This window comes from Danio rerio, chromosome 4 (genome assembly GCF_052040795.2).
Source record: "Danio rerio strain M-AB ecotype USA chromosome 4, GRCz13ab, whole genome shotgun sequence".
Taxonomy (NCBI): Eukaryota; Metazoa; Chordata; class Actinopteri; order Cypriniformes; family Danionidae; genus Danio; species Danio rerio.
In genome coordinates this window covers 62,974,059-62,987,850 of record NC_141024.2, presented here as the reverse complement: position 1 = coordinate 62,987,850, position 13,792 = coordinate 62,974,059, and the positions used below count along the sequence as shown (strand labels likewise).

Genomic DNA, 13,792 nt, shown 5'->3' with positions numbered 1-13,792 from the left:
GGCCAGCAACCCCTGTCTCCTGACGGCGCTGTACTTGCAGCAGACGTGCCTGTGCCTGCAAACCACTCGCTAGTAACTGTGGCAACGCATGAAGAGTTTGAGCTTCCTCCAGATGCTTGCTCTGTGTTTTGTCATCAGTTGGGGCTGCCAACACATGGATTCCACCGGACGCACTCGATCTGGGGATAACAGACCCTCTATGGGGGGAGGGGAGGGGATCCTCCTGTTCTTTCTTTCTTTTCCTCCATCTGTTTTCTTTCTCTACAGATGCCGTTTTTCTCTGCTTAGTTTCTGATTTGGTCTATTTGGACATGTCGACCTCCTGCTTTGCTGCGGTTCGGACCGCCTTTGCCTAGAGCTCCGTGCTTTGCACTCTTGCCTTGTATGTTTTGTGTCCTGTTTTCTTACGTCAGCCTATCAGCACAGTGCTCAAACGACATAGCTTGAAGAAGACGACGGGATCTACAAACGTTCCGCAAAAGAACTTCACTGACGGAAGCGGAAGCGCTAACGAAACAACCTCCCGCTGCAAGCACCTTACATTCCTGGGACGGGAAACCACCGACGGCTGGCTGCGAAATTGCCTCTGGTTCAGATTGGTTTAGAACCGTCCCTCTGCCCAAAACGCCACAGACGTCTGCAAAAGATTGCAGTTCTTGAAACAAAGTTACCTCTGATCCGAGCCGAAGCGTTCGCTTACTTAATGGCAGATAAAATGATGACCTTTCACACGGTCTGCATTCGTTCCGTCAGTAACAGCGGCAGGCCGGTAAAAATAAAATTCTGACATTCCACAGGGCACACTCGCTTGGCGGACAAAAGCCACCGGGGGCTCTCTTTGCATGTTCCTTCACCTGGTCAAACCGCTTTGAGGGGGGACCTTTCGAGTAGTTTTCGGCGTCAGAACGGGCTCTTCTAGCGACGGGTGGGCAGGCCTTCCACAGGCGCGCGCGGCTCTACTGGAGCAAAAGAGGCTTGGCAAAGGACGAGGAAGAGAGGGAAGCGCCGCTCCAGCGAGAGGGTGCTCGCTGCAGAGCCATTTGAGGAGAGCTGAGCTCCAGCGAGGGGGAGCATGAGCTGTCGCTCCTCCTCCTGTAAGCTGTTTTAATGCGTACACCAACCCCGCCCCTAACCCTACCCCCAGTGACATCACTCGTAGAAGAAGTGCAAAAAAGGTGGAGCTCAAGCTTAAGCTCCCCCTCGCTGGAGCTCAGCTCTCCTCAAATGGCTCTGCAGCGAGCACCACTTGGCTCCAGCCAGGTCCGACGCTACCGCCTGAACTCTGTCTTGAACCACTGTGCTCAGGGGAGAGCGCGAACGCAGTCCCCCACTACCAGAAATTATGCAGTCGAGATTCCCACATTTGGGGAATTCGCAGGGGTCAGCGAGGCCGGAGTGCAATGGCCAAGCCTCGCCCTGGGTGAACCACCTTCTTGATCATGGTATCTCCCCTGCCAGGTAAGTAAGAGTTGCCGGGCGGCGCAAATGGCAGCCGCCGTTTTCTATCGGCCGTACTCCAGGGCGGTGATGCCCAGCCACCGAGCATGGGGAATGGGCCAGCAACCCCTGTCTCCTGACGGCGCTGTACTTGCAGCAGACGTGCCTGTGCCTGCAAACCACTCGCTAGTAACTGTGGCAACGCATGAAGAGTTTGAGCTTCCTCCAGATGCTTGCTCTGTGTTTTGTCATCAGTTGGGGCTGCCAACACATGGATTCCACCGGACGCACTCGATCTGGGGATAACAGACCCTCTATGGGGGGAGGGGAGGGGATCCTCCTGTTCTTTCTTTCTTTTCCTCCATCTGTTTTCTTTCTCTACAGATGCCGTTTTTCTCTGCTTAGTTTCTGATTTGGTCTATTTGGACATGTCGACCTCCTGCTTTGCTGCGGTTCGGACCGCCTTTGCCTAGAGCTCCGTGCTTTGCACTCTTGCCTTGTATGTTTTGTGTCCTGTTTTCTTACGTCAGCCTATCAGCACAGTGCTCAAACGACATAGCTTGAAGAAGACGACGGGATCTACAAACGTTCCGCAAAAGAACTTCACTGACGGAAGCGGAAGCGCTAACGAAACAACCTCCCGCTGCAAGCACCTTACATTCCTGGGACGGGAAACCACCGACGGCTGGCTGCGAAATTGCCTCTGGTTCAGATTGGTTTAGAACCGTCCCTCTGCCCAAAACGCCACAGACGTCTGCAAAAGATTGCAGTTCTTGAAACAAAGTTACCTCTGATCCGAGCCGAAGCGTTCGCTTACTTAATGGCAGATAAAATGATGACCTTTCACACGGTCTGCATTCGTTCCGTCAGTAACCGGCAGGCCGGTAAAAATAAAATTCTGACATTCCACAGGGCACACTCGCTTGGCGGACAAAAGCCACCGGGGGCTCTCTTTGCGTGTTCCTTCACCTGGTCAAACCGCTTTGAGGGGGGACCTTTCGAGTAGTTTTCGGCGTCAGAACGGGCTCTTCTAGCGACGGGTGGGCAGGCCTTCCACAGGCGCGCGCGGCTCTACTGGAGCAAAAGAGGCTTGGCAAAGGACGAGGAAGAGAGGGAAGCGCCGCTCCAGCGAGAGGGGCTCGCTGCAGAGCCATTTGAGGAGAGCTGAGCTCCAGCGAGGGGGAGCATGAGCTGTCGCTCCTCCTCCTGTAAGCTGTTTTAATGCGTACACTAACCCCGCCCCTAACCCTACCCCCAGTGACATCACTCGTAGAAGAAGTGCAAAAAAGGTGGAGCTCAAGCTTAAGCTCCCCCTCGCTGGAGCTCAGCTCTCCTCAAATGGCTCTGCAGCGAGCACCACTTGGCTCCAGCCGGGTCCGACGCTACCGCCTGAACTCTGTCTTGAACCACTGTGCTCAGGGGAGAGCGCGAACGCAGTCCCCCACTACCAGAAATTATGCAGTCGAGATTCCCACATTTGGGGAATTCGCAGGGGTCAGCGTGGCCGGAGTGCAATGGCCAAGCCTCGCCCCGGGTGAACCACCTTCTTGATCATGGTATCTCCCCTGCCAGGTAAGTATGAGTTGCCGGGCGGCGCAAATGGCAGCCGCCGTTTTCTATCGGCTGTACTCCAGGGCGGTGATGCCCAGCCACCGAGCATGGGGAATGGGCCAGCAACCCCTGTCTCCTGACGGCGCTGTACTTGCAGCAGACGTGCCTGTGCCTGCAAACCACTCGCTAGTAACTGTGGCAACGCATGAAGAGTTTGAGCTTCCTCCAGATGCTTGCTCTGTGTTTTGTCATCAGTTGGGGCTGCCAACACATGGATTCCACCGGACGCACTCGATCTGGGGATAACAGACCCTCTATGGGGGGAGGGGAGGGGATCCTCCTGTTCTTTCTTTCTTTTCCTCCATCTGTTTTCTTTCTCTACAGATGCCGTTTTTCTCTGCTTAGTTTCTGATTTGGTCTATTTGGACATGTCGACCTCCTGCTTTGCTGCGGTTCGGACCGCCTTTGCCTAGAGCTCCGTGCTTTGCACTCTTGCCTTGTATGTTTTGTGTCCTGTTTTCTTACGTCAGCCTATCAGCACAGTGCTCAAACGACATAGCTTGAAGAAGACGACGGGATCTACAAACGTTCCGCAAAAGAACTTCACTGACGGAAGCGGAAGCGCTAACGAAACAACCTCCCGCTGCAAGCACCTTACATTCCTGGGACGGGAAACCACCGACGGCTGGCTGCGAAATTGCCTCTGGTTCAGATTGGTTTAGAACCGTCCCTCTGCCCAAAACGCCACAGACGTCTGCAAAAGATTGCAGTTCTTGAAACAAAGTTACCTCTGATCCGAGCCGAAGCGTTCGCTTACTTAATGGCAGATAAAATGATGACCTTTCACACGGTCTGCATTCGTTCCGTCAGTAACCGGCAGGCCGGTAAAAATAAAATTCTGACATTCCACAGGGCACACTCGCTTGGCGGACAAAAGCCACCGGGGGCTCTCTTTGCGTGTTCCTTCACCTGGTCAAACCGCTTTGAGGGGGGACCTTTCGAGTAGTTTTCGGCGTCAGAACGGGCTCTTCTAGCGACGGGTGGGCAGGCCTTCCACAGGCACGCGCGGCTCTACTACCCTACCCCCAGTGACATCACTCGTAGAAGAAGTGCAAAAAAGGTGGAGCTCAAGCTTAAGCTCCCCCTCGCTGGAGCTCAGCTCTCCTCAAATGGCTCTGCAGCGAGCACCACTTGGCTCCAGCCGGGTCCGACGCTACCGCCTGAACTCTGTCTTGAACCACTGTGCTCAGGGGAGAGCGCGAACGCTGTCCCCCACTACCAGAAATTATGCAGTCGAGATTCCCACATTTGGGGAATTCGCAGGGGTCAGCGTGGCCGGAGTGCAATGGCCAAGCCTCGCCCTGGGTGAACCAGCTTCTTGATCATGGTATCTCCCCTGCCAGGTAAGTATGAGTTGCCGGGCGGCGCAAATGGCAGCCGCCGTTTTCTATCGGCCGTACTCCAGGGCGGTGATGCCCAGCCACCGAGCATGGGGAATGGGCCAGCAACCCCTGTCTCCTGACGGCGCTGTACTTGCAGCAGACGTGCCTGTGCCTGCAAACCACTCGCTAGTAACTGTGGCAACGCATGAAGAGTTTGAGCTTCCTCCAGATGCTTGCTCTGTGTTTTGTCATCAGTTGGGGCTGCCAACACATGGATTCCACCGGACGCACTCGATCTGGGGATAACAGACCCTCTATGGGGGGAGGGGAGGGGATCCTCCTGTTCTTTCTTTCTTTTCCTCCATCTGTTTTCTTTCTCTACAGATGCCGTTTTTCTCTGCTTAGTTTCTGATTTGGTCTATTTGGACATGTCGACCTCCTGCTTTGCTGCGGTTCGGACCGCCTTTGCCTAGAGCTCCGTGCTTTGCACTCTTGCCTTGTTCTGTTTTCTTACGTCAGCCTATCAGCACAGTGCTCAAACGACATAGCTTGAAGAAGACGACGGGATCTACAAACGTTCCGCAAAAGAACTTCACTGACGGAAGCGGAAGCGCTAACGAAACAACCTCCCGCTGCAAGCACCTTACATTCCTGGGACGGGAAACCACCGACGGCTGGCTGCGAAATTGCCTCTGGTTCAGATTGGTTTAGAACCGTCCCTCTGCCCAAAACGCCACAGACGTCTGCAAAAGATTGCAGTTCTTGAAACAAAGTTACCTCTGATCCGAGCCGAAGCGTTCGCTTACTTAATGGCAGATAAAATGATGACCTTTCACACGGTCTGCATTCGTTCCGTCAGTAACCGGCAGGCCGGTAAAAATAAAATTCTGACATTCCACAGGGCACACTCGCTTGGCGGACAAAAGCCACCGGGGGCTCTCTTTGCGTGTTCCTTCACCTGGTCAAACCGCTTTGAGGGGGGACCTTTCGAGTAGTTTTCGGCGTCAGAACGGGCTCTTCTAGCGACGGGTGGGCAGGCCTTCCACAGGCGCGCGCGGCTCTACTGGAGCAAAAGAGGCTTGGCAAAGGACGAGGAAGAGAGGGAAGCGCCGCTCCAGCGAGAGGGGCTCGCTGCAGAGCCATTTGAGGAGAGCTGAGCTCCAGCGAGGGGGAGCATGAGCTGTCGCTCCTCCTCCTGTAAGCTGTTTTAATGCGTACACTAACCCCGCCCCTAACCCTACCCCCAGTGACATCACTCGTAGAAGAAGTGCAAAAAAGGTGGAGCTCAAGCTTAAGCTCCCCCTCGCTGGAGCTCAGCTCTCCTCAAATGGCTCTGCAGCGAGCACCACTTGGCTCCAGCCGGGTCCGACGCTACCGCCTGAACTCTGTCTTGAACCACTGTGCTCAGGGGAGAGCGCGAACGCAGTCCCCCACTACCAGAAATTATGCAGTCGAGATTCCCACATTTGGGGAATTCGCAGGGGTCAGCGTGGCCGGAGTGCAATGGCCAAGCCTCGCCCCGGGTGAACCACCTTCTTGATCATGGTATCTCCCCTGCCAGGTAAGTATGAGTTGCCGGGCGGCGCAAATGGCAGCCGCCGTTTTCTATCGGCTGTACTCCAGGGCGGTGATGCCCAGCCACCGAGCATGGGGAATGGGCCAGCAACCCCTGTCTCCTGACGGCGCTGTACTTGCAGCAGACGTGCCTGTGCCTGCAAACCACTCGCTAGTAACTGTGGCAACGCATGAAGAGTTTGAGCTTCCTCCAGATGCTTGCTCTGTGTTTTGTCATCAGTTGGGGCTGCCAACACATGGATTCCACCGGACGCACTCGATCTGGGGATAACAGACCCTCTATGGGGGGAGGGGAGGGGATCCTCCTGTTCTTTCTTTCTTTTCCTCCATCTGTTTTCTTTCTCTACAGATGCCGTTTTTCTCTGCTTAGTTTCTGATTTGGTCTATTTGGACATGTCGACCTCCTGCTTTGCTGCGGTTCGGACCGCCTTTGCCTAGAGCTCCGTGCTTTGCACTCTTGCCTTGTATGTTTTGTGTCCTGTTTTCTTACGTCAGCCTATCAGCACAGTGCTCAAACGACATAGCTTGAAGAAGACGACGGGATCTACAAACGTTCCGCAAAAGAACTTCACTGACGGAAGCGGAAGCGCTAACGAAACAACCTCCCGCTGCAAGCACCTTACATTCCTGGGACGGGAAACCACCGACGGCTGGCTGCGAAATTGCCTCTGGTTCAGATTGGTTTAGAACCGTCCCTCTGCCCAAAACGCCACAGACGTCTGCAAAAGATTGCAGTTCTTGAAACAAAGTTACCTCTGATCCGAGCCGAAGCGTTCGCTTACTTAATGGCAGATAAAATGATGACCTTTCACACGGTCTGCATTCGTTCCGTCAGTAACCGGCAGGCCGGTAAAAATAAAATTCTGACATTCCACAGGGCACACTCGCTTGGCGGACAAAAGCCACCGGGGGCTCTCTTTGCGTGTTCCTTCACCTGGTCAAACCGCTTTGAGGGGGGACCTTTCGAGTAGTTTTCGGCGTCAGAACGGGCTCTTCTAGCGACGGGTGGGCAGGCCTTCCACAGGCACGCGCGGCTCTACTACCCTACCCCCAGTGACATCACTCGTAGAAGAAGTGCAAAAAAGGTGGAGCTCAAGCTTAAGCTCCCCCTCGCTGGAGCTCAGCTCTCCTCAAATGGCTCTGCAGCGAGCACCACTTGGCTCCAGCCGGGTCCGACGCTACCGCCTGAACTCTGTCTTGAACCACTGTGCTCAGGGGAGAGCGCGAACGCAGTCCCCCACTACCAGAAATTATGCAGTCGAGATTCCCACATTTGGGGAATTCGCAGGGGTCAGCGTGGCCGGAGTGCAATGGCCAAGCCTCGCCCTGGGTGAACCACCTTCTTGATCATGGTATCTCCCCTGCCAGGTAAGTATGAGTTGCCGGGCGGCGCAAATGGCAGCCGCCGTTTTCTATCGGCCGTACTCCAGGGCGGTGATGCCCAGCCACCGAGCATGGGGAATGGGCCAGCAACCCCTGTCTCCTGACGGCGCTGTACTTGCAGCAGACGTGCCTGTGCCTGCAAACCACTCGCTAGTAACTGTGGCAACGCATGAAGAGTTTGAGCTTCCTCCAGATGCTTGCTCTGTGTTTTGTCATCAGTTGGGGCTGCCAACACATGGATTCCACCGGACGCACTCGATCTGGGGATAACAGACCCTCTATGGGGGGAGGGGAGGGGATCCTCCTGTTCTTTCTTTCTTTTCCTCCATCTGTTTTCTTTCTCTACAGATGCCGTTTTTCTCTGCTTAGTTTCTGATTTGGTCTATTTGGACATGTCGACCTCCTGCTTTGCTGCGGTTCGGACCGCCTTTGCCTAGAGCTCCGTGCTTTGCACTCTTGCCTTGTTCTGTTTTCTTACGTCAGCCTATCAGCACAGTGCTCAAACGACATAGCTTGAAGAAGACGACGGGATCTACAAACGTTCCGCAAAAGAACTTCACTGACGGAAGCGGAAGCGCTAACGAAACAACCTCCCGCTGCAAGCACCTTACATTCCTGGGACGGGAAACCACCGACGGCTGGCTGCGAAATTGCCTCTGGTTCAGATTGGTTTAGAACCGTCCCTCTGCCCAAAACGCCACAGACGTCTGCAAAAGATTGCAGTTCTTGAAACAAAGTTACCTCTGATCCGAGCCGAAGCGTTCGCTTACTTAATGGCAGATAAAATGATGACCTTTCACACGGTCTGCATTCGTTCCGTCAGTAACAGCGGCAGGCCGGTAAAAATAAAATTCTGACATTCCACAGGGCACACTCGCTTGGCGGACAAAAGCCACCGGGGGCTCTCTTTGCGTGTTCCTTCACCTGGTCAAACCGCTTTGAGGGGGGACCTTTCGAGTAGTTTTCGGCGTCAGAACGGGCTCTTCTAGCGACGGGTGGGCAGGCCTTCCACAGGCGCGCGCGGCTCTACTGGAGCAAAAGAGGCTTGGCAAAGGACAAGGAAGAGAGGGAAGCGCCGCTCCAGCGAGAGGGTGCTCGCTGCAGAGCCATTTGAGGAGAGCTGAGCTCCAGCGAGGGGGAGCATGAGCTGTCGCTCCTCCTCCTGTAAGCTGTTTTAATGCGTACACCAACCCCGCCCCTAACCCTACCCCCAGTGACATCACTCGTAGAAGAAGTGCAAAAAAGGTGGAGCTCAAGCTTAAGCTCCCCCTCGCTGGAGCTCAGCTCTCCTCAAATGGCTCTGCAGCGAGCACCACTTGGCTCCAGCCGGGTCCGACGCTACCGCCTGAACTCTGTCTTGAACCACTGTGCTCAGGGGAGAGCGCGAACGCTGTCCCCCACTACCAGAAATTATGCAGTCGAGATTCCCACATTTGGGGAATTCGCAGGGGTCAGCGTGGCCGGAGTGCAATGGCCAAGCCTCGCCCTGGGTGAACCAGCTTCTTGATCATGGTATCTCCCCTGCCAGGTAAGTATGAGTTGCCGGGCGGCGCAAATGGCAGCCGCCGTTTTCTATCGGCCGTACTCCAGGGCGGTGATGCCCAGCCACCGAGCATGGGGAATGGGCCAGCAACCCCTGTCTCCTGACGGCGCTGTACTTGCAGCAGACGTGCCTGTGCCTGCAAACCACTCGCTAGTAACTGTGGCAACGCATGAAGAGTTTGAGCTTCCTCCAGATGCTTGCTCTGTGTTTTGTCATCAGTTGGGGCTGCCAACACATGGATTCCACCGGACGCACTCGATCTGGGGATAACAGACCCTCTATGGGGGGAGGGGAGGGGATCCTCCTGTTCTTTCTTTCTTTTCCTCCATCTGTTTTCTTTCTCTACAGATGCCGTTTTTCTCTGCTTAGTTTCTGATTTGGTCTATTTGGACATGTCGACCTCCTGCTTTGCTGCGGTTCGGACCGCCTTTGCCTAGAGCTCCGTGCTTTGCACTCTTGCCTTGTTCTGTTTTCTTACGTCAGCCTATCAGCACAGTGCTCAAACGACATAGCTTGAAGAAGACGACGGGATCTACAAACGTTCCGCAAAAGAACTTCACTGACGGAAGCGGAAGCGCTAACGAAACAACCTCCCGCTGCAAGCACCTTACATTCCTGGGACGGGAAACCACCGACGGCTGGCTGCGAAATTGCCTCTGGTTCAGATTGGTTTAGAACCGTCCCTCTGCCCAAAACGCCACAGACGTCTGCAAAAGATTGCAGTTCTTGAAACAAAGTTACCTCTGATCCGAGCCGAAGCGTTCGCTTACTTAATGGCAGATAAAATGATGACCTTTCACACGGTCTGCATTCGTTCCGTCAGTAACAGCGGCAGGCCGGTAAAAATAAAATTCTGACATTCCACAGGGCACACTCGCTTGGCGGACAAAAGCCACCGGGGGCTCTCTTTGCGTGTTCCTTCACCTGGTCAAACCGCTTTGAGGGGGGACCTTTCGAGTAGTTTTCGGCGTCAGAACGGGCTCTTCTAGCGACGGGTGGGCAGGCCTTCCACAGGCGCGCGCGGCTCTACTGGAGCAAAAGAGGCTTGGCAAAGGACGAGGAAGAGAGGGAAGCGCCGCTCCAGCGAGAGGGGCTCGCTGCAGAGCCATTTGAGGAGAGCTGAGCTCCAGCGAGGGGGAGCATGAGCTGTCGCTCCTCCTCCTGTAAGCTGTTTTAATGCGTACACCAACCCCGCCCCTAACCCTACCCCCAGTGACATCACTCGTAGAAGAAGTGCAAAAAAGGTGGAGCTCAAGCTTAAGCTCCCCCTCGCTGGAGCTCAGCTCTCCTCAAATGGCTCTGCAGCGAGCACCACTTGGCTCCAGCCGGGTCCGACGCTACCGCCTGAACTCTGTCTTGAACCACTGTGCTCAGGGGAGAGCGCGAACGCAGTCCCCCACTACCAGAAATTATGCAGTCGAGATTCCCACATTTGGGGAATTCGCAGGGGTCAGCGTGGCCGGAGTGCAATGGCCAAGCCTCGCCCCGGGTGAACCACCTTCTTGATCATGGTATCTCCCCTGCCAGGTAAGTATGAGTTGCCGGGCGGCGCAAATGGCAGCCGCCGTTTTCTATCGGCTGTACTCCAGGGCGGTGATGCCCAGCCACCGAGCATGGGGAATGGGCCAGCAACCCCTGTCTCCTGACGGCGCTGTACTTGCAGCAGACGTGCCTGTGCCTGCAAACCACTCGCTAGTAACTGTGGCAACGCATGAAGAGTTTGAGCTTCCTCCAGATGCTTGCTCTGTGTTTTGTCATCAGTTGGGGCTGCCAACACATGGATTCCACCGGACGCACTCGATCTGGGGATAACAGACCCTCTATGGGGGGAGGGGAGGGGATCCTCCTGTTCTTTCTTTCTTTTCCTCCATCTGTTTTCTTTCTCTACAGATGCCGTTTTTCTCTGCTTAGTTTCTGATTTGGTCTATTTGGACATGTCGACCTCCTGCTTTGCTGCGGTTCGGACCGCCTTTGCCTAGAGCTCCGTGCTTTGCACTCTTGCCTTGTATGTTTTGTGTCCTGTTTTCTTACGTCAGCCTATCAGCACAGTGCTCAAACGACATAGCTTGAAGAAGACGACGGGATCTACAAACGTTCCGCAAAAGAACTTCACTGACGGAAGCGGAAGCGCTAACGAAACAACCTCCCGCTGCAAGCACCTTACATTCCTGGGACGGGAAACCACCGACGGCTGGCTGCGAAATTGCCTCTGGTTCAGATTGGTTTAGAACCGTCCCTCTGCCCAAAACGCCACAGACGTCTGCAAAAGATTGCAGTTCTTGAAACAAAGTTACCTCTGATCCGAGCCGAAGCGTTCGCTTACTTAATGGCAGATAAAATGATGACCTTTCACACGGTCTGCATTCGTTCCGTCAGTAACAGCGGCAGGCCGGTAAAAATAAAATTCTGACATTCCACAGGGCACACTCGCTTGGCGGACAAAAGCCACCGGGGGCTCTCTTTGCGTGTTCCTTCACCTGGTCAAACCGCTTTGAGGGGGGACCTTTCGAGTAGTTTTCGGCGTCAGAACGGGCTCTTCTAGCGACGGGTGGGCAGGCCTTCCACAGGCGCGCGCGGCTCTACTGGAGCAAAAGAGGCTTGGCAAAGGACGAGGAAGAGAGGGAAGCGCCGCTCCAGCGAGAGGGTGCTCGCTGCAGAGCCATTTGAGGAGAGCTGAGCTCCAGCGAGGGGGAGCATGAGCTGTCGCTCCTCCTCCTGTAAGCTGTTTTAATGCGTACACCAACCCCGCCCCTAACCCTACCCCCAGTGACATCACTCGTAGAAGAAGTGCAAAAAAGGTGGAGCTCAAGCTTAAGCTCCCCCTCGCTGGAGCTCAGCTCTCCTCAAATGGCTCTGCAGCGAGCACCACTTGGCTCCAGCCGGGTCTGACGCTACCGCCTGAACTCTGTCTTGAACCACTGTGCTCAGGGGAGAGCGCGAACGCAGTCCCCCACTACCAGAAATTATGCAGTCGAGATTCCCACATTTGGGGAATTCGCAGGGGTCAGCGTGGCCGGAGTGCAATGGCCAAGCCTCGCCCTGGGTGAACCACCTTCTTGATCATGGTATCTCCCCTGCCAGGTAAGTATGAGTTGCCGGGCGGCGCAAATGGCAGCCGCCGTGAGAAGCCCCTGTCTGCAGCTCGCAGATCTGGGCGGGGATGAATGTGGGGCGGGGCTGCACATTCAGCCACGCCCACCTGTAATTTCATTGGTTAGTGGAAACCTAATAGCGTGAATGCCCACTACGTGGTGTCAGTAAACAGGAAATGCATGTACAATTTCTTAAATTTTGTTTTAATTGTTAATAAACACAAAAATGCACAAAAGTGGGCATTCTTGATGAGTGTTTTATATGTTAATTATGTTAACAGTTATGTGAATTTCATAATGGTATTTTTCCTGCTAAAAAATATTACAAAAGACTCAAAATACTCTTTTCACAATGGTGTCACTTCAGAAACGCAGTGATTTTAGTTCTGATATTTTAATGGTTTATTATTTTGCTTCAATATGCAAATGCATATTGCATATTTACAGCAAATAAAGGTGGAGTCTGAAAAAATAAATAAATAAAAATGCAGTGTTTTTAGTTTTTCATTTTAATTTTTTCCCTTTGAATGGGAGAGTTCTCTGGAAAATTTACAATTGAAAATATTAAAATTATACTTTGATTTAAGGCTATTAAAAATATTGGGCATGTGTCCAATTGTTTCTCTTTCAATACTGCACTGCTTTGAGTTTTATTAAGAGCAGGGATAAGCTATTATTTATTAAGGGAAGTATATGTTTGTAACCTTTTTATTTATTAAATCAGATTATTTAATCATATAATGGATTTATTTTTACTTTGATGCTGCTATGAATATACATGTATATGATCTGTTATATGTAAATGTTCCAGCATGAGTAAAAATTTTTATTATTTTTTTTCTTATTACATGGTGTGTCATCTATGAATGCAATCAATTTCATTATTTATTATTTACTAATCCATTAAAGTTTTGTTCAGTTACTCCATTTGAATGAAGACAGTGCTCTGCTGCCATCTACTGGGTGGTTTTGATATCTGTTCTACAATTTAATTAATAAGTTACACATAATTTCATAATCTAATACTACTGAATTAAAATGCAGTCTTCTTGGTTTCATTTTTGTATTATTTGTAAATACAGGGTAAATACTTTAATACCACTTTCTAACAACCCTTCTGGATCCATTTCTGCACTGTAGAAAATATTTTTTATAATGATTTTGTTTGGTTATTAAGAGTCACGTACAACATTGTTATTCTATTTCATTTAATTAGAATATTAAATACACTTAATATTATATTAATAGTGTGGCACAAATGGCCAGTTTTATTTATTACTTATCTATCAGGACACAAATTAATGAAAATAAATTTGACATTAATAAGTGCAGCACTCGTGTAAACTTCTGATTTTTTTTATTTGACAAATCCTGATAAATAAATACCAACTTCATCTTCAGTAAAAACACCAACACAAAGCAATACAGTCAGTTGAAAGTCCCTCTTTCTCGGTTCAAATAAAAATCTGGCAGATCTGTGTTTTTTAGATGTCAGATGTCTCACCTACAGAACATCTGTGTATGCACATGCACACGTACAAAAGGAAGACTGACAATTTATAGAAAATAATAATTTAAGATACAGCAGTTTGTGATTATTATCTTTAATAAACATAAAACAATTATATATTTTTTACAGGGAAATTCCACTACAGCATTAAAGTAACAATCTGCAGTAAAAAGTGCTTGGCATATTCTGTACTCTTTATCATGTGTACACACACACACACACACACACACACACGTTATACATATTCATTTAAGATTATTTATTGGTCACAGTTTCAGTTATTGTGTTTATACATCTCGTTTCATTCATATCTGATTTA

The 13,792-nt window shown here is 51.7% G+C and overlaps 8 non-coding genes across 8 annotated transcripts; all 8 read right to left on the bottom strand.

Moving 5' to 3' along the window:
• Window positions 1–1,302: 1,302 nt before the first annotated feature.
• Window positions 1,303–1,466, bottom strand: LOC141384115 (U1 spliceosomal RNA). The gene has a single exon (XR_015486017.1). It is a non-coding gene; the product is annotated as a U1 spliceosomal RNA (small nuclear RNA).
• Window positions 1,467–2,853: 1,387 nt separating this feature from the next.
• On the bottom strand, window positions 2,854–3,017 carry LOC141384088 (U1 spliceosomal RNA). Its single transcript, XR_015485651.1, has one exon. It is a non-coding gene; the product is annotated as a U1 spliceosomal RNA (small nuclear RNA).
• A 1,218-nt stretch (window positions 3,018–4,235) lies between these two features.
• Window positions 4,236–4,399, bottom strand: LOC141384112 (U1 spliceosomal RNA). Its single transcript, XR_015485980.1, has one exon. It is a non-coding gene; the product is annotated as a U1 spliceosomal RNA (small nuclear RNA).
• Window positions 4,400–5,775: 1,376 nt separating this feature from the next.
• Window positions 5,776–5,939, bottom strand: LOC141384087 (U1 spliceosomal RNA). The gene has a single exon (XR_015485640.1). It is a non-coding gene; the product is annotated as a U1 spliceosomal RNA (small nuclear RNA).
• A 1,218-nt stretch (window positions 5,940–7,157) lies between these two features.
• LOC141384045 (U1 spliceosomal RNA) lies at window positions 7,158–7,321 on the bottom strand. The gene has a single exon (XR_015485056.1). It is a non-coding gene; the product is annotated as a U1 spliceosomal RNA (small nuclear RNA).
• A 1,379-nt stretch (window positions 7,322–8,700) lies between these two features.
• On the bottom strand, window positions 8,701–8,864 carry LOC141384111 (U1 spliceosomal RNA). The gene has a single exon (XR_015485967.1). It is a non-coding gene; the product is annotated as a U1 spliceosomal RNA (small nuclear RNA).
• Window positions 8,865–10,242: 1,378 nt separating this feature from the next.
• LOC141384086 (U1 spliceosomal RNA) lies at window positions 10,243–10,406 on the bottom strand. Its single transcript, XR_015485629.1, has one exon. It is a non-coding gene; the product is annotated as a U1 spliceosomal RNA (small nuclear RNA).
• A 1,390-nt stretch (window positions 10,407–11,796) lies between these two features.
• LOC141384044 (U1 spliceosomal RNA) lies at window positions 11,797–11,960 on the bottom strand. The gene has a single exon (XR_015485045.1). It is a non-coding gene; the product is annotated as a U1 spliceosomal RNA (small nuclear RNA).
• Between the last annotated feature and the right edge of the window lie 1,832 nt (window positions 11,961–13,792).